This window comes from Canis lupus, chromosome 11 (assembly GCF_048164855.1).
Source record: "Canis lupus baileyi chromosome 11, mCanLup2.hap1, whole genome shotgun sequence".
NCBI classification, from domain to species: Eukaryota; Metazoa; Chordata; class Mammalia; order Carnivora; family Canidae; genus Canis; species Canis lupus.
In genome coordinates, this window is record NC_132848.1 from 36,285,916 (window position 1) to 36,310,549 (window position 24,634).

Consider the following 24,634-nt stretch of genomic DNA (forward strand, 5'->3'; position numbering starts at 1 on the left):
AAGGACACCAGTTCTGTTGGATTAGAACCCACCCTAAATGACCTCATTTTAATTTAATCATCTCTTTAAATAAGGCCCTAGCTTCAAACATGGTCACATTCTTAATTACTTCAACATGTGGATTTGGGATTGGGTGGGGTGTGGTGGGAGGGGCACCCTTCAGTCCATAGCACAGGTGATGCTGATCTGCTGGTCCAGGGACCATACTTTGAGACTACAAGGTTCTGTTAGGAGGAACTCCTCAATTCACAGCTGCTCTGAAACTCAGAACCCAAGTTCATCGTTTGCTGCCAAGAGGCTGCTAGACCCACCTCCGCTCTCAGCCGGGACTCCCTTCATCTCCCTTTGATCCTCCCAAAAGTATAAATTAGGTCAGAGGAGGGCTGATTCTTGGAAGCCGTGAACATGGCTAGAGGCAGGGCTGTGTCCTGCGTTCTCATTTAGATGTCTATTTTTAATTTGGACGTTTAAAGAAAGGCATCTATAATTAGTGTAAGTACCAAATCGAGGGACTGTTTGAAAAAGTCTTTAAAACTTCACTACGTTTCATCTTAAAAGGAAGAAAAAACTGGTTTCCTTTAAATTAAAACATCTTCGGTGGTGTTTGTAATTTCTTTCAGACAGAAGAACCCAACCGGAAGGAGCAGCCGTTCCGTTTTGCTGCCCTGGTGGGAAAGAGGCAGAGAGAAATGGAAATGGGAGAAAAAGGTAAATTTGGAGGCATCATGCAAGTGGGGTTTGGTGCAATCTGTCATTAACAACTGTTAGCTTGGGGCCCCGGGCTCAGTTTCTCTACTTGAAAATCCTAATATAATCCCCCTCCTGGCACCTCCGCTGCGCCTGCCATCATCCTGCCTGCTGATTTGAGAATTGGAGGAGAGAGAAACCTGACGATCTGATTCCCTGTGATTCTATCACATTTCTTTCTGGAGGTGAAGGTCCTAAATGCTCACGAAAAGGGCTAGTCTGGGGGGATCACTGAAGGATCCATATCCACAGCAAATGAGAAGCGCACACTTATCCTTGCTACCAGCTGCTGAGTACTTACTATGTACCGCCGGGCGCTGTTAATCCTTACGCTTGAGGTAGGTATCCTCGTTATTTCTACTTTACGGATGAAGGAAACTGAGGCACATGGAGAATAAGTAACTTGCTCAAGATCAGGGAGCTAGTAACTGGGGCTGTGCTCTGAGATCCTGCACTGTGTGGCCTCCCAGGGCCTGCATGCCCTCCCCCCCACCCCGCACCCCGCATCCCACCCCGACTCCAGGAGTTACTATCTGGAGGGTGGTAGAGACACTGGAGCTGAGGGTCTCTATCCTGGCAGCTCACTGGGATCACAGAAGGGCTCTAAACACCTCTGAGTCCTGGGGCCCACACCAGAACTCTGATGTAATTGCTATGAGTGCGGCCAGCTCCCAGGGCGTTCTAAAGCTGCCCAGGTGGGGGAACCATTGCCCTGCAGGCTCCAATGCCACAGTTATAAATTAAAGCACATACAGGACCCAAGCAATGCCTGAGCGTGATCCTGGCCAGAATTTATTTTCCTAGCCCTCAGATTTAAGACCAAGGGACTTTCTTATTCATTCAACAGGGTCAGAAGTCAGAGGTCCAGAGGGTCACAGTTCTCGGACATCTATGAATGCATCCTTAGGGAACCACTAGGAATTGTGTAACACTTAAATACTTGTATGTTTAGAAAAGAAAGGAGAAAAATATCAAATCTTCAAAGAAACAATCTGGTCTGAATCTGTCTCAAAATCTACAGGGTTTAACAGTGCCAGGAAACTGGATGCTTAGGATCTGCACTTGTCACTGACGAAGCAAGGGCTGTTTGATTACAAGGGCTGAATGTCTGTAGGAGCTTTTCCTATCTTTCCAAAGCAAAAGGAAGAAGGAAGAGGTGCAGGAGACAATGGGTGCCTGAGGGCCCAATGCAGATCTCCGAAGCAGAACCCCAGCCAAGCTCAGCAGACGTGGCTACAAGGAGTAGAGATTTTAGCCTCCTGAGCTTTGTGGGCAGAAATCAGTAAGCAGAGGTTTCAGGCTAATGGTTAAATTACTTCTTTTGTATGAATCTGTGACCTGGATTAGATTCACAAACTCAGAATGCCCTCCAGAGCCAGCCAGAGGTCCCAAAGCCACTGAAAGTAAGTGATGCCACTTAAATCTTGTTCAGGTTGCCAGGAGGGAATGGGAACCTGGTGTTTCAAGATGTTACAATTTCTCACGAGGAGCCAGAAAACCAGATTCTATGTGAAATCTTGGCATTCTTAAATTTAGCTACAATTTTTAAAAGTTTAATACATGGGCCAAACCATACTTATTTGCGCTGGGTTTGCCCAGGAGCCACCAGCTGGCATCCTCACCCAGGTGTCTGAGGACACTTAGAGCTAGTAAGGAGGCACCCTTCCTAGGGCAGGCTGTTCGAAGCAGCACTCTTGCTGCCCCAGCTGCTCCAGCTCACTTAACGGAACCCAGAAGCAACTGAGGTGGGCAGAAACCCCAGGTGGAACCCGCCAGACTGCAGGAATACCAGGGAGCAATTAGGAAAGTTCTCCATCAGCAGGAGTTATTAAGAGAAACCACTGGAACCTCAGCTCCCTCATCTTTCCTGGTTAGGGGTCATGCACCTCCTTCTGATGCTCTTATCACCATGTACTTATTCTGTGTGGCTCTCCCTTCCAGAAGGCAAGCTCTGGGAGGGCAGCTGGCATGCTTTCACTTTTTTGTTTATTCCTGTATCCCCAAGCATCTGGCATGTACTGGACCCTAAAAGCTTTGTTGAATGAACGAACGAACGAATGAATGAATGAATGAATGAATGACGGGGATAGCAGGAAATTTAAAGGCCACAGAATGGCTGATGTGGCAGCATGGGCTTCCTGCTGCCTAAGCCTCGAGGCAGTGCAGCTCCACCTCGTCTTCCCACAGAGGTTTCTGGCACAGACCATGCAGCTGCAGTGCCGGGTGGAAACAGACTCCCGATAGCTGCAGCAGCCTTTGACAGAGGCAGAGGGAGACTGGCATTTTCCACCCATCTGGTGAGGCCAGGAAGCAGGAGGAGGGAAATCACGCAGGAGGGTGCTGGAGCCAAGGGCTGCCCTGAGAAGGCCTGGCATGGGGTGCGTGCTGCTAGGGCTCTCTTTCAGCCAGGCCAGGTGCGGCTGCAGGGGCTGCATTTCCATTTTAGATCAGCTGTTTGGGCTTCCGGAGGCCTGGGCAGGGTGCGGGAGGGGCACATGAGTTAGGACGGGGCTGCTGCCAAGCTGGACTGGCTTCCCATGAATGGTAGCCAGGAACAGGGACAATGGTGAAGGATGTGGCCCCCACACAGTGCAGGAGGCTGGATTTCCTGGGAAATCAGAAGTCAGAGGGCAAGTGTGATGTGCACCTGCTGAGTGATGCTTTGAGGCCCTCGGAAGTCACTGCTGTTAGGAGGGAGCAGGGAGGAAGTTTCTGTGGCACAGTTTCAAGTGGCTCAAGAAGTGTCTCAGGCCAAGGTGCTGACAGCACCCCTTCACGAGGGGCCTCCCAGAGGGCAATGTTCTTCCAGGGCAGGGGCTTATGAATCCCCAGCTACTCCTCCTGGTCCCTCTCTCCTTGGACCAACTGGCTTCACTGGTTCCCTTCCTATACTCACTGGAATGTTCAACTAGTCATATTTTGCCCAAATCACTTGATCCCTTGAGGTCTCAGTTTTCCCATCTATAAAATGGGGACCATAGTGTCTACTTCTCTGAATTGTTCTAAGGATTCAATAAGCGCCCCCCAAAAAAAGCCCCTGGCCCGGTGCCACACACATAGGAGGCACTTGGTCAACGGTAATTTGCTTTATCAATATAATGTATTACATTACAGAGGGTCACTTCATCCTAAGTGGTTGGCAATATGGCAAGCCTATGGCTCTAACAGCAGTTCTCAATCTGTAGCGTGTATAAGAGTCATGGTGGAGGTTGGGCAAAATGCGGATTCCTGAGAAATTCTGACTCAGAGGGTATGGCTGTCCTGGGTGCCTGCTCTTGACCATGGCCCCGTGGTCCTTCAATAAACCCATTCCAAGGGCGGTGGGCCTGTGTTCCATCCTGAGCACTGTTGACTGAGCATTGCTTTTATGCGAGTGGGTTCTACATTTAATGCCCTACACATTTGTGGTCTGTGCAAAACACCTGCAAAACACAGCCTCGAGGATGTAGGACACCGACAGCAGCCAAGGGAGGCACCTTGGATCGGCAGCTGGTCAGCAAACTGCAGGTCTAAAGAGGAAATCTTCTAGCTAGACAGAGGTGCCCCATCACCGCCCATTAACAGGCCACACAGGATGCGTGGCACTGCAGAGTAAGTGAACTGGGTTGAGACACACCCAAAAAGGTTGATTTATATCATAATCAAGTAGCTAGTTTCAACGATACCCAACTTCCTCACTGGTGAAAAGGCATTCAAGGGCCACTTAAATCTGTAATTCCACTCGGTCAGGCCTTCATTTCTGCATGCTGTCCACTTCCTGGAGAGGGGAGGGCTGCCCTTTCACACACTGGGGAGGTTGAGCTAGCTCTGCAGAGGGGTCCCCCGAGCCTTCCTCTCAGCTCTGCCAGGTGATCCCCCAGTCACCCACAGATCTGGGGCTCCTTCACCTACTCTCTCACCACCCCATGCCTCAAGCTCCACCATCCTCATTGCAGTTGCAGTGCCATGAGTGATGTGAGTCCAACTTTCCCTCCTCTGAAGCTGCCAGGACAGCTCCTGGCTAACTCTGCAACCCAAGTGCCAGGCTCTCAGTATCCAACACTCATAGGACTTAGAGATAGTTAGTTTTGTGCCAACACCGTAATGTTTAACAGGAAGATCGTCACAGAGTGCTATGGGGACAGGCAGGTGGAAGTTCACTATCTGTGTAGAGACAAGCCTAAGCACCTGGGCTGTTTCTCACGTGTATGGGAGCCACATATGATAGCATGGATCTCAACTTAGGCCCCCAGGTAGGTAAGATATCTTTAAGTTAATGACATAAGAGGTATGAATGCCCTTCTGTCTGTTGAGCTTTGCAGTAATTTCACACCCCCAGAGTCCTTGGAACACAGAGCTTCAGAGTTGGAAAATATCCTTGTGAACAAATGACACCACGTTCTGATTTTCAGACAGCAGCATGGAAGTCCAGAGAAGGGAACTCATCCACCCCTCCCAGAAGGTGGCAGACCTAAGATGAGAACTCAAGTCTTTTGCTTTTGTCCGAGCTGCTTGCATTGTATGGCGAAAAGAGGCCTCTTCTCATTCTGCCCACCCAGCAGCCCTCAGTGGTGGGACAGGGGTGGATTCAGGGACAGAGCAGGGGCTGGGCCAGCCCAAGGGCCATCTACAAGGTGCTAAAACATCTCTGTCAGGCACGAAAACATCCTTGCTACCTACCACCTTCCATCAACCTAAGAAGAGTTTATTATTCCACGTGGAGTCATGATCAGTGGAAATCCTGAAATCAAACAGGAGCCATGACCTCTTATATCCAATATAGGAAACATGGTAAAGGCTTCCCCTCTGTGCTGGCGTGATTTGGGAAATCATTAAAGAAAAGTGAAAGCAAGAAGTGGGTGAAGTCTTGACCATTAAAACACAAAAGCAGTGACACTGGGCTAGTGGAAGGAAATGAATGGATCAATTTCAGGATAGGATTTTTTAAATAGAAAAATCAGTGCCTCCCTGATTCCACTAAGTGAGTACTGAGCGAATACAGAGAGGATTTGGGGTCTTATTCCCAGTAGAAAGTCTGGGATTCTGTGAAGCCAGCCTGATGGAGGGGTTAGAGGTCAGACTCTAGAGTCAGGCAGACACATCTGGACACAAACCCTGGCAATGCCCCTGTCTAGCCATGTGACTTGGGGGCAGTCATTTCTACCCTTTCCAGCCTCTGTTTCCTTATCTTTAAAGTGGGGGTTGATAGACGCACCTACGCAACAGGCTGTTGTGAAGTCTAAAGGGATAAAGTCTGCAAAGAACTATCAGTTGGCCCTCAGCTGCTCTAAATGGGTGTTAATATTCAAAGTTAAAAGATCTTTTCCAGGAAAAAAAAACCCCACAGAGGTCTTCTTGGTGTTGTAGCTGTTTCTGTGGAGTGGCAGCATGGTTCAGAACACAGGTTCTACACCCAGACAGCCCACGGTTAAAATCTGACCCCCCCACTCGCTGGTGGTGGAACTTAACATGGGCCTCAGTATTCTCCTCTGTAAAATGGGGCTTACTACAGGCACCGACCTTCTAAGGTTCTTTGTGATGGTGATAGTAGCTTCCTGAATGCAGAATGCCCTGGAGGTGCACAGGTGACTGCCCCTGAGGCTTCCCTTGTCTAGTAACCTAGTAGATGAAAAAAAATGAGGAACTACCCCACACTCACCTTCCCCAACTAGAGGTCTGCCTGGACCTGCGAACTAGGAGGGATAGTGGTTGCCACTCCTTGTCCTTCACTTTCCCTGTCTCCCTTGGGTCTGAAGGCCCAATAGTGGTGAGCTCAGGGCAGAGCAGGAGAGAAAGCTCAGGCCTGCATGTGCCCACGCTGCTGGCCCAAGCTCTCCTGAGCAATGCTGGAGAGGCCTGAAGCCCTGACCTCGGACAGGCAAGCACATCTGGCTTCCCTAGCCCTCAGATGACCCCGTGGACACCCTGCAGGTCCTGCTTGGCCCATGGGTGGGCTCTGGACTGGTCAGCTCGCCCTCTGCCACTGCCTAGCAGGTCACTTACCTCCTGGCCCTACTGTCCATACCCAGGAGGGACCCCTCAACTTGGCAGCCACTCCATACTTGCCTCAACCCAGCAGCCAGCAACAGTTAGAACACCAGGCCCTGGGGCTGAGGCTCTGGAGGGGGGCCCACCATGAAGCAACATAAGGTTTGTCTTAGGGAAGACTCTCACATTCCAACATGGGACACAGATGAGGAAAGGAAACAGTCCTCATGCCATGTGGCAGCTGACAAGTGCTACCCCAGGGGTTGGCAGTATGCAGGTGTCAGATGCCCGGATCCAGCCCCTATCACCTGGAAGCCTGGGGCTTGCTTCACCTTCCCAAGCCTCTATTTTCCCAGCTGTAAAATGGGCCCAACAAGGGCCCCTGCCTCAAAGGTGGGAGAAAAGACCAGATGAGGAGTTAGGTCTGTCTTGGCACAAAGATGCTTAGCAACATCTCACAAGGTGGGTGTGAGGATGTGGGAGGATAAACAGTGCACACGGTGCCCTGTCCTTGTTTGAGAACGATTTCCCCAAGAAAGGAGTGATCCTGTGAGGCTAGAAGAGAAGTTCTGAGCTGGGCAGAAGGAAGGTCTTGTGGGTGGGGTGGGGAAAGAGAAAGCATGGGGGTGGGGAACCCAGGGTCACAGAGGCCAGGGAACCTCTGGGTTCTGGAAGCCAGATGCTCGATCCTGCTCACTGCTGCCCCTGCACAGGCTAGGGGTCAACAGGGACAGGACAGGTCCCCCCCAAAGCTGGTTGAGCTTCCGAAGTCCGCAGGAGACTGCTGCGTGCCCCCACCCCGGCCTTCCAGAAAGGAAGCTGCACAGACATAATTGTACTGCCGGGGTGAGGGGAGCCGCCAGGGAATCTTTTTTTATGCACTAAGTGGCATTCTCGGAGAAAAGCAAGTGGGGTCAGGGTCTGAGGGGGGCTGATCTTCATGCATTAATCTACTCCCTGTGGGGACTGAAGCCTCCAGCGGGGAACCCTTCAGTGCCCGTGAACAAAGGCATTGGTGACAGCCGGGGACCCCCAGGCCCACCGCAGGGCCTTCACAGGACAGCGCCCCGTACTCCCTGCCCCCCCTCCCCCCTTTCTCACGTTCCCTGCTCAGCACGTCCTCCAGGCCGGCCCTGGGTGCAAAAACACCTGGCCGGGGAATCTCCCTCCTCTCTTTCTGTTTTCTTTAGAAAGACATAAAAACTACAGTCCCTCAAGAGAGGCAGGAGTGGCTGCACTCATGTGTTTTTCTGGACTGCCCTGAGGAAAGGGCTGGGCAAAGGGGCAGGAGGAGGTCTGGAATGAAAGAATGATCCAGAGAACTACCAGTTCACCTGTAGGCTCAGGTGGAAGAAGGAAGAAAACCAGATGCTGCATTTATGGAAGGCAACACTGAGTGGGTACCTGCCCCGTGGCAGGGGAGGCGCTGGTTCAGTAAGAGGATCAGACATAGGGCAGGAAGAACACACCAGGAAGACCCAGGCTGGGAGAAGAGGGTCCTGTGCAGCGGTGCATTCCTGCCTCTTTACTGCGTACACGGGGGACGTGAAGTCACAGGTCATCAGCCCACAGACATGACTGGAGGAGGCCTGCTGGTCAAAGATGGGAGTCTCAGATGGGACCCCTGGGTGGCTCAGTGGTTTGGCGCCTGCCTTCGGCCCAGGGCATGATCCTGGAGACCCGGGATCGAGTCCCGCATTGGGCTCCCTGCAAGGAGTCTGCTTCTCCCTATGCCTGTCTCTCTGTGTCTCTCATGAATAAATAAATATTCTCCAAAATCTGAGTGTGGTTGGCAGCTACCTACCTGCACATGCTGGAAAATAATTAAATCTCTGGTGCACTCATTTGGGCTTTGGTTTGCTTAGGGATTCAACTTCTGGTTCTGTTTCCTGGGCTGCACTTGTTTTCCAGGGTGGGGTCAGCAGAGTCAGGGTGATGGATATGCCCACCCCCACTCTTCCAAAGCCTGTGCGAGCAGCAATCCAGCCCTCCAAGGAAGGTTCCAGCCAGCCTGTGTTCTTTGGCTTGGAATGCCAGAGGAGACCACTAAGGCACCTAAAAACAGGATGACAAGTGCTGGGCTGCAGAGACTGGCCTCAGGAAGACGGCTGGCAGGCAGAGGGCAGAGGGCCACATTCTGAAGGGCGCCGAAGAGCTGCTGCAAGTGGGTGAAGAAGGGAAGATGCATTGACACTGGGGAGCTGCCGGGATGGGCTAGCTCCTGAGCTGGGACTCTGCTGGCAGCTGCACCCGAGGAGCCAGGAGAGCCCTTCTGGGGAACAAGTGCTCCTTCCCTCTGCTCCAGGGACTCCCGCAGAGACAGAGGGTGGTGAGAAGCCCAGAGGACACCTGTCTCCATTTCTTTTTTTTTTTTTTTTTTAATTTTTGATAGTCACAGAGAGAGAGAGAGAGAGGAAGAGACACAGGCAGAGGGAGAAGCAGGCTCCATGCACCGGGAGCCCGACATGGGATTCGATCCCGGGACTCCAGGATCGCGCCCTGGGCCAAAGGCAGGTGCCAAACTGCTGCGCCACCCAGGGATCCCCCTGTCTCCATTTCTTTACAAAGCAGAGCCTACATACCCTGAGGGAGGCTGTCCCATGGTATATGGACTTTTCAGAACTCCATGCTCCCCCTGCAAGCCCCCTCACCCTACCCCTTCTGCCTCTTTTTTCTTTTTTTTAAAGATATTTGACAGACAGCAAGTGAGCACAAGCACAAGCAGGGGGAGCATCAGAGGGAGAGGGAGACGCAGGCTCCCCACTGAGCAGGGAGCTCCATGCGGAGCTCGATCCCAGGACCCCAAGATTATGACCTGAGACAAAGGCAGATGCTCAACCGACTGAGCTACCCAGACGCCTCTGCGCCTCTTATTTCAAGGCCCAACCAAATGTCTCCTCTGAGCCAATCAATGAGGCAGCCATCTGGTGTCCTGGACACACAGCTATAATCCCACTGCATCACAGGGAGCTGTTTCACACCTCTTCAGGCCCCAGACCCCGAGCTCCTTGTGTGTTTCTAGCGCCTTCTCAGTACTTAGCATGGTAGGTGTTCAGTAAATGGCTGTTGGGTGAAGAACTGATCGTTGTTATCAGTAGCTAATAATTACTGCACCTTCGCTATGTGCCAAGCATGGCCACAAGGCTTCCATGTGGATTAGCTCAGTGAACTAATGACCTGATGACAACCCTCTGTGGCAGGCACCATTCTCCTCCCCATTTGATACAAGAGGCCAAGTGGGCAGAGAGGTTAAGTAACTGGTCTCAGGTCACACAGTGAGTGAGCAGCAGAGACAGGATTCTAACCCTGAGCACGCTGGTGACTGTGCTGTGCTGCCCTTCAGTAACCAGTGAAACATCTGTAGGGCAAGCTCAGAGGCTACTGGAAGCAAACAGTGAGTACATGGCCCAGGAGACAGGCCCCACTGCTGCCTAGGTTTGTGGGGTGCCTTTGCTGTCATCTGACACCAGCCAGCACAACACATTAGGGGACCAGGGGCCAGTTTGCTCAACCGTCTAGTGCTACTAAGACCCCCCAGTCAGGGAACAGAGTGCAAAATCCTGACCCAGGCTGCCCAGGAGGGAGACCAGAGAGGCTGCTTTCCCTTCTGGTCCACACCCCTGCCCCCCAGGGGCTCCCCAGTCAGACACCCCAGGTCTCCCCTCCATTTGGTCATTCTGAGTCTAGCCTGCCCTTTTTAGATTCAGCTCCCTCTGAATTCACCAGCACACGTACCGCCTGACAAGTGAACCACCCACACCACATGGTCCTGCATCTCCACTGCTCCTGCTCCTGCCATGACTGCTGTTTGCTCTAAATGCCTAGATTTCAAACTTTAATTAACCCAGGAATCCACAGGGCAGGTAAAGGGCATGTACCAGCTGGTTAAATGCAGATTCTGGGGCCCAACTCCCAGAGACCCAAGTTCTGAACCATTCACCCAAGTGACTTGCTGGGGAAGAAACAGTTTAAAACCTCAGTGGTTAATTATTGGGTGAAACAACCCTTCACATGGACACAGTGTCTTGCAATTTGCTAGGTCCCCTTACTTCTCAGGGAGCATCACAACAGCTGATAAAATGTTCTGGACAGGAAGCACAGGCACGATTGCGTGGGTGAGCAAGGTGAAGTTCAAAGGGCTGCAGGCTCAAGGTGACAGAGTGTGTCAGACAGGAGGCGAGACCAGACGGCCCACTCTGTGTCATTCCAGCCATGCGTCTGCTTCTCTGTCAGCTGACCTAGGCCCCTTTGTCTCTGTTTCTCTCCTTTCCTCTTTCCTGCCATAATTCTTAAAAAACAATTCTAGAAACTAAAGATATGAACTAGGGATAAACCGTAAGAGGAAAAGAAAAACCCCCCAACTCCCATTCACCAGAGATCATTATTCACGTTCTGGTGTATTTTTCCAGCTTTGTTCTTATGTTCTAATTACTGTGGCACTGCTTTGTAGGCCACGTTTTCCCCTTCCAACAATTAACCAGGAACCAGGATAGTCCTGGCTTAATTGTCACTTGAAAGGAGGGGAAGATGCTGGCTACCTACCTGTCCCTTTCTGCCCCTTGCCCTCCCGAGGGGCCGCTGCCCCTGCAAGCTCCCCCCAACCCCACCTTCTCCACTGGCAGCTGTAAGAGCAGGTGGCTTTTGGGAGGCCACCCTCCCCAGGCAGGGATGGGGCCTCTAGATTTCCCAGGGGCCAAGGATAGGACTTCAGAGGTCTCCACTGGATCCTCAAACCAAACCAGTGGGACAACAGTACGTGGGAGCTAGTACTTTCCACAGGGACACCGCAAAATGCAGAGGGCACTGTGAGGGACTCTAACTCCATCATCACCTCAGATGGAGGGGTGGCTGGTGTCTCAGGGGCCCGGTCATTTCTACCTCCTGCTCCTTGCTTCTGGAACAGAACTCACTGGTGATACACACTGGCCTGCACTTTTCTTTTTCTTTTCTTTTCTTTTTTTTTTTCTTTTCTTTTCTTAACAGGAGCGGAGAATTGAAGACTGTTTATTCCAGATGCTTCTGAATCGGCAAGAAACGGTGTGCGCGGCTGTGTACGCCAACAGTAGGGATGTCTGACTTCCTCTTTTCTTTTATTCCAAAATCCAGCATAGATCCCCAAGGCTTTGAGTTACTCATAGTCACAGCTTTGGGGAAATTTTAAGGCCAGTCCTGAAGACACTTGCAAATTAGTTCCTGCAAGACTTCTGAATAGCAACTGATTACAATCTCTAATTATTTCTAAAGGAACTACTTACTCAATTAGAGCGATGGCCCATGAATGGGACATGAACATTCTTTTGATGGAGAGCAGTGAGAAATCATAGCCATTATTATTTCTATTATTATTATTGTTTTCTAAAATCATGTGATGTCTAGAGGCTATCCACTTGTTCAACACTGGATTTTACCCCAACACATTCCAGAAGGAATGTGCTCTGTGCCTGGATCCACCCCCATCCTTCTTTTACTTGCCAACTCCTGTAATGCAGCCTCTGTAATATAATGCTTCCCCAGGGGACCTTCCTGAGCCCTGTACTCCTCACTCAGAGCGATGGTTCTTTGACATTTGCTTATCCTCTCCACCAGTCCATACGCTGTATGTGTATTGTGTTCACTGCTACACCCTCAGCCTCTAGAATATTGCCTGGCACACAGGAGATGCTCAATAAACACCTATTGAATAAAGGGATTGGAGAATGTAATGTTTCTTCCTTGGGTTGAGTGTGGATTTCTGTCTAAAGTTGGTTATAAAAGTACATGGTTGACTGATGGATGGAGTGACTGATTCATTCAACAAACATTTAGGCATCTGGAGCATATTGGCTGGCAGTCTGGTTGGTCCAATGTCATCATCTCCAGTCCAATAACATCCAAGATACCACTCCAGAGTTTGTGGTGAACCTGCTCTTCTGAACCCTGCACTCCCAGGGCTACCCACCTCCATTGGCCATTCTGATGGTTCCACAGCCCTGCAATGTTGGGCTTTGAGGAGTGAATTTCTGTTTGGGTTGGTATAACTTCACTGGCTTTGATGTCAGCTCTTGGCTAGGTTAACACCTCTACTGCTCCTCAAAAGGCTGAATGGAATGAGCTAGGAACAAGGTTAGGACCTTAAAAGATCCTGAACATAAGATCCTAAGGGGTATAACACAAAATTTGAACAACTGAGGTCTTAGGAACCCTCAATGATTGGAGGGTGGGGGGGTAGGCACCATTTCTTCTAGAAGGTTCTTTTTTTTTTTTTTTTTTTTTAAGATTTTTATTTATTCATGAGAGACAGAGAGAGGCAGAGACACAGCAGGGGGATAAGCAGGCTCCTTGTGGGAGCCCAATGTGGGACTTGATCCTGGACCCAGACTCACGCCCTGAGCTAAAGGCAGACACTCAACCGCTGAGCCACCCATGTGTCCCTAGAAGGTTCTAAACAATGTAATTTGCCATCGCCATGTCTATGTCATCACTTGGTGGTGGGGGGCAGTGTGGCCAAATAAATGCCTATCTGTTTCCTTCTAAATCTCTAGAGACCTAACTGTTCATAATTACACTGGTCATCTAAGGTAACTTGGTACATCAGACAAAAACTGTTCTTTTTAATGGTTGTAAGCATCTGACATGTCCTAGATCTGCTCCTAATAACTTCCCTATTCCACCCACTAAAATGTATCTGCCCCACATCCCACTCTTTCGGGGCCCTGAGTTCGGCAAGACAGATATCTGAAGACTGTTGAGGTATGCCAACAGTATGCCTTGCTAGTGGTAGGCACTTTGCCAGGCAGCTCATTCTACTCATCCACAGCTAGGCCCAGTTCAAACACACATGCCCCGAATGTTCTTGAGAAATTACATTCTAATGTTCCAGCAGGTTTACAGATGCCTGTAATGCCCCCCAATCCTAGCTTACTCCACAGATACACACGGGTTGCTCTTCCTAGGAGCTGCCATTCTGGAGCAGGGCTGCTAAGCTCCTTCCTTTTGCGGGGCAGCATGGAGTGTGCCAGCTGGGAAGGCTCCACCCCCAGGGGCCTGTCGTCTATCATGGGGATCTCCCGTCTGCTTTGCAGAAAGGACTCTTTCTCAGTTTGGTGTAGTAGGTACTTATCTCAGGCCTCTGGTTGATGCCACTGCCTTTTAATTATAAGCCCCTTAAGCTTTCATTTTAGCCCAGCTGCCCTGCTTTTCTCTTAGAACACACTGAGGGGCAGTGGCCATGTCTACCTCGAGTGGGGACTCTGCAACCAGGGGACATACAATATGGTCTCCGCTGGTCACACAGACCACCCAGAACCCAGCCTCCAAGTGGCCTGTCAGATAATGAAAAGGACAAAAACTCCTTTGAACTCTGAAGCTGTACTTAAAAGGATGAAGCAGTCACTGGTTATGTAGTTTTCGAAGAACTTCAGATGAGACATTAAGAATCCCTCATGAAATATGCAATTATTTCTCTCTGCCATGAGGGGAGGGGGAATATTGGTTTTCTGTCCTGTCCTCCATTGATGGAGACCTAGCTGGGAATGCCATCGCTGCAAGCACTGTTCTTGCCAACCCTGCTTCATTAAGGGATGGACAACACGGGATAGATGGCTCAAAGACGGAAGAGGCCTCTGTCATCAAGTCACATCTCGATTTTTCTTTTTCTTTTTTAAAAAGATTTTATTTATTCATTCATGACCAGGAGAGAGGGAGAGGGAGAGAGAGAGAGAGAGAGAGACGCAGAGACACAGGCAGAGGGAGAAGCAGGCTCCATGTGGGGAGCCTGACGTGGGACTTGATCCGGGGTCTCCAGGATCATGACCTGGGCTGAAGGCGGCACTACACCGCTGAGCCACCCAGGCTGCCCACATCTCGATTTTTCAAGATGGCAGGGGCAATGTGATAGGGAAGATATGCCACAGACCCCTTCCATCGGCCTCTAAGCCCTACCTAGATCTACTTGAGTCTGGTGAGTGGTGAACCTGCCCGGGGATAATCCATCCAGGGAGACCTGATCTGGGGCTACAGCTGTAGATCCCTACTCGCCCCACACCACCAGAGAAACCAATTCTTGGTTTGTACAGGATGGTAAGAACGGGAGGACAGGAAGACCAGGATAGTGAGTCAGGCTCTGCTGCAAAATGGCTGTGTGACCCTGTGTGAGTTACTTAGCTTTTCTGAGTCCTGAGGGTCATCAGCCAAGTGGGGAAAAGAACTACTTCTCATAGTTTTGAGCAGTAGTTTTGACCTGTCTTGTGTAGGGCTGAGAGACCCAGGGGAGGCATACTTTGGAATCAAAAAGCATTATTATCAACAGCTTGGTTGGGGTATCATTTATACTTCTGATTTTGAAAGCAATCTCGGAACTGTCTGATCCCATTTAGAGCTGAGAAACTGAGACCCAGAGAGGTGCACTTATTCGCCCAGGGTCACACAGCATGTTACAGCAAGGCTGGGATGAGGAGTCAGGTCTTCACGCTGGTGTTTTCCTGTTTTGGCATCATGGCCTAAGGCTCATTAAGTACATGGTCATCTTTAATTCATAAAGGAAAGAAAAATAACAAGAATAACTGGAAAGAGTTGCTTTGAATTGAGCCCACACTATGCTAAGGGCCTCACAGGTGGCACTGTTTAAATCCTTTACCATTTCATGAAGAAGGTGGTATTATCATCCATATTTTAAGATGCAGAATTGAGGCTCAGAGAGCTGAGGAACTTTCCCAAGGTCACCCAGGTATCTGAGGAGTCTGACACCAGAACCCATGTCCCTAATGCTAACACCCTGCCACCACTTCTAGTTCTGAAGTGCTAAAATACTGGGGAATGAGACCCTGCGTCACAGGGAGGCATGCCAGATTTAGCAAAAAACAAAACAAAAACAAACAACAACAACAAAAAACAAAAAACAAAAAAACAAAAAAAAAACAACCCAAAACACTATTGAAATCAGAATGTCAGATAATTTTAGTATGAGTATATCCCAAAGACTGCACGGGACATACTTATATGAACACATTATTCCTTATCTGAAATTCTACTTTGGGTGACTTTGCACCTGCCAGCCCTACAGTGGGTAACATGATGTGTTCCCTGAGGCAAACCATGTGGCCTCTTTGGGTCTCCATTTCTGTCCTGTAGAAGGACAGGACTGTCCCCAGCCACTTGTAAAAGCTCGGATTGAATCCTCAGGAGGAGGGAAGGATGGAAGGAGCTCTCTAGGGACTGTTCTGAGCCAAGACTAATCCGGGAAATCACTGAGGCCTACGAGGTGCAGGACAAGGGTGATGGCAAGTGATGGCAAGGTTTTGTACCTAAAACCCTGACAGCATCTCCCCTGGCCCTTCGGGACAAATGCTTCCATGAGCCCTGAGCTCCCTGGGCAGTAACATGAACAGAAAACCAGAGTTCCTGTCTTGTTTTCTAACTGTGGTGCAGACACACGACACAGACTCGCCCATCTTCACCGCCTCTGAGCATACCACTCAGCATCGCTAGAGTACGGTCACGTCATCACCTTGGCCCATCTCCAGACACGTTTCATCTTCCAGAACTGGAACTCTGTCCCCAGTGAACAGCTCTAACTCCCCGTTCCCTCTCCCCCAGCCCCTGGGAACCACCCTTGAACCCTGTCCTTCTGATCTGACTCCTCTAGGGGAGTCAAATTTGACTTCCTATGGTGAAGTCGCATAGTATGTGTTTGTGTCTCCTACTGCACTTGGCAGCACATACGTCCTCGAGGTTCAGCCGTGCTGTGGTGTGTGCCAGCATCTCCTGCCTTCTTAAGGCTGAACAGTTTATTTCATGTAACTTTTTCTCTCCGGGAAGAGGTGCAGAAAACACCCTGACAGACTCCATCTTCTGGCTCCACAGAGGAAGCCCCTTGCCAGGGAGGGCTGCTGGGTCGCAGCCACCACAGGCCCTTAGGGCCAGGCCAGCTCCCGCCCCAGAATCTAACCTGGACTCCCACAGACTTATAGGACTTACCACCTCCTGGGGGCACTTCTCTCCACGCCAAAGGCCCTGGCACCCAGCCAGAGGCAGATATATGAATATATGATGCACTCCAAGGAGGTTTTATTTTTGTTCTAACAATACACTAAAACAGGGAGTGATTTATTGAGGGTGAGCGTTGGGGAGGGAGCAGTGCAAATTCCCATTTGGCAGCAGGCCATGGGCCGAGGGAGCCTGCAGAGTGAAGGGCAGTGCAGGCACTCAGGATAGCCTGTTTGTGCCTCGGTTGTACCAATGGTAATGGTACCAACAGGGAGCACCCAGAGGGTGGCAGTGAGGCTCCAGCACACAGTAGGGGCTCATGAGAGAAGGCTGGTTTCCAGAGGTGGGGTGAGGTGGTGGTGCTCAGAAGACAAAACCCCAAACTGGATGGGTATGTTGGGGAGTCTGTTAATAGAATTCAGGGGACAGGACTGATGAAAAAGAGGACTCATTTTGCAAAAATCAATTAAATCAAAAGCCCTTGTGTCAGGTCATTTAGTCTGGTAAGATGCCCACAGGCTGCTCTCCAGGCCAGGGGGTGTCCACGCTCCTCCCTGGACATGTGTGGGTGCTCTAAGGAGAAAACTGCTCCCCTAGGTCCACAGGGTCGGAGCCCCCAGTGTTTGGTGGGGGATGGGCATTTCATTTACCAACAGCTTTGGGTTTTTAAAATGAAGCACATGTGTCTCCAACCAGTCAACTGGCTGCCTCAGAAAGAAGACCCCAGGACCCTCATGCATTTCAGTCTGGCTTTTACATTAGAATAAAGTGAAGAGCAGGGGGTGGGAGGGGTGGGGGGGTGGGGGGGTCAGAGAGAGAGGAATGAGGGGAGCCACCAACCACTCTGCCTGTGAGCATCACTCCAAACGGAAGACAGGCTGCTGGCCTCACCGTCCCTGGGGAAGGGAAGAGAGGTGACATGGCCTGAGCACGGCCCTGTGCCTTCCATTCACCTTCGAGTCCTGCCTCTGCTGCAAACTTGCTGTGTGACCCTGGGCAAGTTGTTAGCCTGTTTTCTTACTGGCTCCTGGCAGACCTTAATGAGTTAACACAGAGGGCTCACCATAGCCCTTGGAAGACTGGAAGCATTCAGTAAGTGTTCACTCTTACTATCTCGCCGCAAATAAAGTCCTGCTACGTGTCAGCTGCCTCATCGTGGTCATCAATCCTGCTGGCTGCTACCCCAAGTCCTGTGGGAGGGGATACCACCCTCACTTACAGATAAGGAAACTCAGGGAGTTTGCAGAGGGCTGGAGGGGGGACTCAGGCCAGGTATGTCCGGCTCCTTTGGAAGGAACCAGAATCCTGCACTGAGGTGTCTACCCCAGCAGGAGTCTGCCCAGGTACCTCAGCACCACACCCCAGGGAACTGAGGGACAGAGGCCTAGAAAACCATGAGCCTCCACCCAGGCTCACGTGAACCCTTCCCGTAATACTTTGGTTTGTCGGTGGGAAGTTTAAAATCCTTGGGGAGCTGACGCGATTAGGTTTCTAGAAAGATGCTCTCTCCATCTCAGCCTCAAAAAGGTCTCGGTTATTTATTTTTAAGATTTTATTTATGAGAGAGAGAGAGAGAGGCAGAGACACAGGTGGAGGGAGAAGCAGGCTCCATGCAGGGAGCCTGATGCGGGACTTGATCCCAGGACTCCAGGATCATGCCCTGGGCTGAAGGCAGGTGCTAAACCTCTGAGCCACCCAGGGATCCCCTCCATTAACTTCTGACAATATTTCCCTGCCAGGGCCCGTGAGAAAACCCCCAGATGTCAGAGGGAAGCAGAGAGGGAGCCTGCAGAGGAAGAGCAGGACCCTCTTTCCTTTTGAAAGAGGTGGGCAATGAGCCCTGAAGGCGAGGATGAGCAGAGGCCCAGGAAGCAGATAGCAGAGGTACCAGCATGCAGCCACGAGATCCGTCCTCTCCACGAGCAGAAATGGTGCCAGCACTTCACAGGTGAAATTCACCTCCACCTTTAAAGGCATTGGAAAGTCAGGATTCATCCACTTGAGATAGGTGCATTTACGCTGTGTTGCATAAAGCCAAGTCCTCACCCAAGTCCTGCAGCTGACTGTGATACGAGAAATATGCCAATAGCCATGGTGAGGAGAGGTCTTAGCTTGAGCTTCCCAGCAGCTTGGGTATAAAGGGAAATAGGATGGGTCATGAAACTTTCACCTCTGACAGAGTTGGAAACACACAGGAATTAGAGCTGACACCAGACTGAGTGCAGGCTCTGCCACCTGCAGACCTCGTGAGCTCAGGCAATACTGAAACCTCTCAATCCCTCGGATTCCTCATCGCTGAGTGGTCCTAACAACACCTCAGTGTATTAGGAAAACATCCTGTCACTCTCATCAGATGAGACACATGTGTGGGAGTGCTTTGAAAACTACTGAATATTTCACACAAATCTTATTTATCAGGAAGTATCTATGTCAGTTCCTCAGAACAAACACGCTTGTTTTCAGTGCTACTTGTTTTTGAGGTAGCTTGGGAAACATTCCATCAGCCAACTCCTTGTACGAGGGCCACCAAATGCTAGAAAGGAGAGCACCACCATTTTTGAGCACTAATTATGTACCAGGCACAATTATACCATTTGGGTTTAAATCACTTAAGCAACCCCATGTAACCTCATCCCACCTTCACAGAAATTCTAGCTACGGGTACTATCAGTATTTCTATTTCTACAGAAATGGAGACGCTGCGACAGGGACCAATCCTGTTCTCCCCATAGATGTGGCACTGAAGGTCAGAGGGACAGGGGGCCGGCAGTGGGCCCTGGACCCAGATGGGAATGAGGCTCTGAACTGAAGGTGGCCATGGTGAGGTGGCTGTGTGTGTGTGTGTGTGTGTGTGTGTGAGAGAGAGAGAGAGAGAGATGGAGTGGGGATGGAGGGAGATAGGAAGAGAGAGAGACAGACAGACACACACACACACACACACACACTCGGGGAGGGGGGAGGGGAGCAGAGAGGGAAGGAGGGAGGGAGGGAGGGAGGGAGGAAGATAGATGCAGACATAGAAATAAGCAGGAGGGGGATCCCTGGGTGGCTCAGCAGTTTAGTGCCTGTCTTCTCAGGATCCCGTCCCACGTCGGGCTCCCTGCATGGAGCCTGCTTCTCCCTCTGCCTGTGTCTCTCCCTCTCTGTCTCTCTCATGAATAAATAAATAAAATCTTAAAACAAACAAACAAACAAACAAACAAAAAAAACAAAAACAGGAGTAGAGACTCAAGGGCCCAGAGAAAGCCCTGTGGAGTCACAGCCTCATCCTGAGGGGGTGGAGATGGGGGCAGATGAGGGGAGGCAGCCACAAACCCACACACACTTTCTGCTCTTGGAGTACATGTGCCGTCTGTTCCAGCAGGACAGGGTGGGTTCCTGCCCTTTCCAAGCAAGCATTTCCCATGAACGGATGGATAGCAAGACCACAGAACCACAGATGCCCAGGGGGCTCCACGGTAGGGTGTCTGCCTTCGGCTCAGGGCATGATCCCAGGGTCCTGGGATCAAGTCCCACATCGGGCTCCCTGAGAGAAGCATGCTTCTCCCCCTGCCTCTGCCTGTGTCTCTGCCCCTCTCTCTGTGTCTCTCATGAATAAATACATCTAAAAAAAAAAAAAAAAAAAGACCAAGGAACCGAGAGTGGGCTGAGACACAGGATGAGTACCTCTCCTTTTCCTTATGCCCCCCACTGAGCCCTGCTCCTTGGCCCCCAGGACACCAAGCCCAGGACCCCAGCTCACTAAAGAAGGCCAGAGCATACAGACGTCTGGTTGAGAATATTCAGGGTCATTTTAAGAAGCCCCAGAGCGAGGCGGCATCTGACCAGCTAACAGCTCACCACACTTCCTGTTTGTGGGAACTTGTTCTGTTTCTTTCAAATTAGATTTCTACTCACTGATCCTCTCCAATCTCTTTTTCTTTTTTTAATTGAATAGAAAATCAAAAGGAAAGCCAAGGAAAGCTTGTGGTGTTCTCCTCCCTCAAAGGCCAAGCGTCTGCTGGCCTCAGTCACTCTTGGCTGCTGACCATGGCATTTCATACCATTTGAGATGAATACATGCGACAGTGCATATGGGAAATGGGTGTGAGGTGGCTGTAGTCCTGGGAAGCCCCTGGGGTGAGTGTGGCTGCAGCCCAGACCTGGCCCCTGTGTCCTGCTGGATGGGGGACATGCTGTGCAGGCCTGCCCGGCAAGAGGCCTTGCAGAATGAAGGTCTGGAAGGGGAGGCCGCATGGCAGCCCACAGGAGGCAAGAGGCACAGAACCAGAGGCAAACACACCTCTAAGTAAAGGGCAATGATGAGTGCCCAAGGCCCCAGGAGCACGGGTGAGGTGTGTCTGACATCGGTGTCACGAATCCTGGCTCTGCCCCTCATTATTGTGAGGGCGTGGACGAGCTTACTGAACCCTCCCTGGTGCCAACTTCCTCATCTGTGGAAAGGGAAAGTGATGGTGCCCACCACAGTGGACTGTGGGCACATGCTTGGCACACAGTAGGCCCACAGACATGGGAGCTGGTATTCGCTACTCTGAGCACCATCCTACCTGCTCTGTGGGCGTGCTTCCTGGGGCCTCGGGCGCCTCTGGAGGTCTTTCCTGAGCCACAAGACTCTACTTACCCAATTCACAAAAAGCAACATGTTTATGAGGCCACACTATAGCTGCAGACCCAAAAATGTAGAAAAGCCTGGAAGGCAGCAAAGATCTAGAGAGATGTTTTTATTCCCAGAGGCTATGGAGCAGGGACCAATTCCTGAACTGTTTTTTTTTTTTTTTTACTCCAGCAAATGGGTACAAGGCAAAGAAAGCTGTGACCTGGGTCAGCCTGCAGGAAGTGGCTCAGGTCCTGGGGCTCATGGGGGTCTCAGAGGAAGTGGTGCCTTTCAGCACCCCCACACTGTGCTCCCTGATACACCCTCCCTGAGCACCTCTGGTCCCGGCCACTTCTCTGGCCAGCACAACCTCCGTGTCACCTTCCTGGGCCTGCTGGCCACTCGGCAACTTTTCATTCTGAACACTTTAAACAAAGAGTCCCAGCTAAAAGGGGGTGTTTATAATTCAAAAAGTGCTGATATGCCAACTAGTCATTTGCCCTGAAGTAGGCATTAGCCGGAGCAGCATTTCTTGGAATTAAAAAAGAACTATGAATAGACTTTTATGCTGTGTCTGCAGTCAGGGGCCTCCAATTAATGGCAGGAAGCCTGTATTCCTGTCAGACTGCAGCCAGCACTGCGCAGGCGTGTGTGAAGTGTGTGTGTGTGTGTGTGTGTGTGTGTGTGCGCGCGCACGCGCGTGATAGAGAAAGAGGGAGAGAAGGAAGGGATGGATGAATGAAGAATGGTGAGCAAGGGGACAGTGGATGGACATACTCGAATGTACAGTAAAAATAATGGCCGGCTATTTGACATCCAACAAATGCACTGGGCCACTCTGAATCTCAGGTCATCACCCAGAGAGGCAATGGATGGCCCGGAAGCCAATGCATCAGGGGGATGGTCTGGTTCCCTTGTTTGGAAGCCACTGTAGTCAAGTCCCAGCCCCGGGGCTAGGCCTGCAGCCCAGCCCACTCTGAGGCCAGCAGAGGAGGCCACGGTCACAGTCACACCTATTCCGTACCCTCGACCTCCATGGATGAGGGATCTGTGACCCTATTTAGTATTTACTTTCACACACGCACTCAAAATCAGCCCCCAGCACCAGTGGTGGACACCTGCTTTAAATGGGGACTTGCCATCCTCTAGTTCAGAGGGACACCTTGGGCCACATCTTCTTTGGGACCTTCCCTAACCCCTGCCACTGTGAATGTAACACAGAATAGTGTCTAAAAGCCTGTCTACATTCCAAATCTGGTCCACTGCCACTCAGCTGTGTGACTTTGGGCAGGGCACCCAAACACTTTGTGCCTCAGTTCCCTCATCTGTAAAATGGGAATGATACCTGATGCCCCACCACCTCCTTCACGAGCACTTGTGAGGGTTAATGAGTTGGCAGATGTAAAGGGCTGGCACAGTGCCATGCATATGATAAGCTTCGTAAAAAGTTTCTATCATCCTCCTCCCTAAGTATTTGGTAAAGATCAGCATCCACTCTGGGATCTGAGCTCCATGAGGGCAGAGGGCCCACCTGTCTGGTTCACTTCTGCATCTCCAACACCTAGGGCTGGTTCTGACACAGGACAAGTCTCAGAAAGTGTTGGCTCAAAGGATGAGCAAAGGTAAACATTACTGCTTCAAACATGACGGGCGTGAAAGACAGTGGTCTCTGGATGCGACTGAGCCCTTTATTTATTTTTAAAAGATTTTATTTATTTATTCATGAGAGACACAGAGAGAGAGAGAGGCAGAGACACAGGCAGAGGGAGAAGCAGGCTCCCTGTGGGGAGCCCAATGCGGGACTCGATCCCAGGACCTGGGATCATGACCTGAGACAAAGGTAGATGCTAAACTGTAGAGCCATCCAGGAGTCCTGCCACTGAGCCCTTTAGGGGTTCAGGCCCAGACGTTAGGGGTTCTGGCCCAGATGTTACTTTGGAAGGAAACGTCTGGGACTGTACTAGTTTCCTGTGGCTACTGTAACAAATTACTAAACATTTCATGCCTTAAAGGAACACAAATTTATATTTTACAATTCTGGAGATCAAAAGTCTGACTAGGACCCCACTTGGCTAAAATCAAGGGGACTTTAAGTCATGGAAAAAAATCAAATCAAATCAAATCAAGGGGATTTTAGCTTCTAGGGACCTCTTGCATTTCTTGGCTCATCGCTTCTTGCCATCTTTGGAGATTCTTCCCTCTCTTCCCTCTTCCCCACGTAAAGAACCTCTGTGATTACACTGGACCCACCCAGACAATCCAAGATAATCTACCTGAAGGTCAGATGATTAGCAACTTTAATTCTATCTCCTGCCTTAATCCCTTCTTTCTTTGCCAGGTAACAAAACATATTCCTAGATTCTGGGGATCAGGATGTGGACATCTCTGGGGACCACCATTCTGCCTACCACAGGGACTTTCCATTGTTCAGGAAGATGGGAAAACTAATGCAGAAACTCCCTGTTAAACTGTTCCAAACCATTCTTGGAAGGTAAAGTTTTCCTGTTTTTTTCTTTTTTTAAAGATTCTATTTTTAGGTAATCCCATACCCAACATGGGGCTCAAACTTATAACCCTGAGATCAAGAGTCACATGCTCTGCCAACTGAGCCAGCCAGGCATTCCTGGAGGGTAAAGTTCTTAAAACCAGTTCTTAAAAAGTTCTTCTGGAAGGCTCTTCCTGAAATGCATGGCTCCAGGCATCTGTGCAGTGGCAATTCTCTAGAGCCCATAAGACCAGTCTTAAAAAGTATAATAGTCCAGAAGCAGAATCAGAACACGTTCATGGAGCCCCTCCTGTGTGCCTGTGCTGGTGCATTCGGCAGCACTGCTACCGTTCATAACCAGTCTCTATTAAGCACCCTTTGATGAGGAAACTGTGCCACAGAGAGGGTTAGTGATCTGCCCTGAGGCCATACCACCCATCAGTGGCAGAACTGGGATTTGAACCCAGGGGTTTGTACTCTAGAATCCTGCTTGCTTCTGGCTTGCTTGCCAGCTTCTCTACTGTTCACATACATTCTCTCATTTCAGCTGCACAGCTGCCTTGTGAGGGCAGGGTTTCATTTTAGTTCCCATTGCTGAGACTAGGACACTTGAGGCCAAGAATGACTGTGCGGCCAGCCCTGTGTGCCCTGGCTGCTGCCTGCCCTGCATCAGGACACCTTACCTACCTGGTAAGGTATTACTGATGGAAGAATTTTAGAAAATAAATAGTTTCACCACACACCCTGTCCCCTAGAGCCTTTCAGGACTGTTGGCTGTTTTTAATATCTACCCTCCCCCCTCCCATGTGTAAGCAATCCCTGTTGTTTAGGAGGAGAAATGGGAGGTGTCTCCTGCCTGCCACCCAGGGCTTCCGGCT

General features: G+C 50.5%; 1 protein-coding gene and 1 long non-coding RNA gene across 4 annotated transcripts in view; one reads left to right on the top strand and one right to left on the bottom strand.

Moving 5' to 3' along the window:
- Positions 1 to 24,634, bottom strand: part of CHST11 (carbohydrate sulfotransferase 11) — a 257,281-nt gene that overhangs the window by 15,129 nt on the left and 217,518 nt on the right. The gene's annotated exons all lie outside the window — the stretch shown is intronic.
- Positions 184 to 12,394, top strand: LOC140642999 (uncharacterized). Its single transcript, XR_012039381.1, has 3 exons — positions 184 to 492; positions 621 to 708; positions 11,698 to 12,394. It is a non-coding gene; the product is annotated as an uncharacterized lncRNA (long non-coding RNA).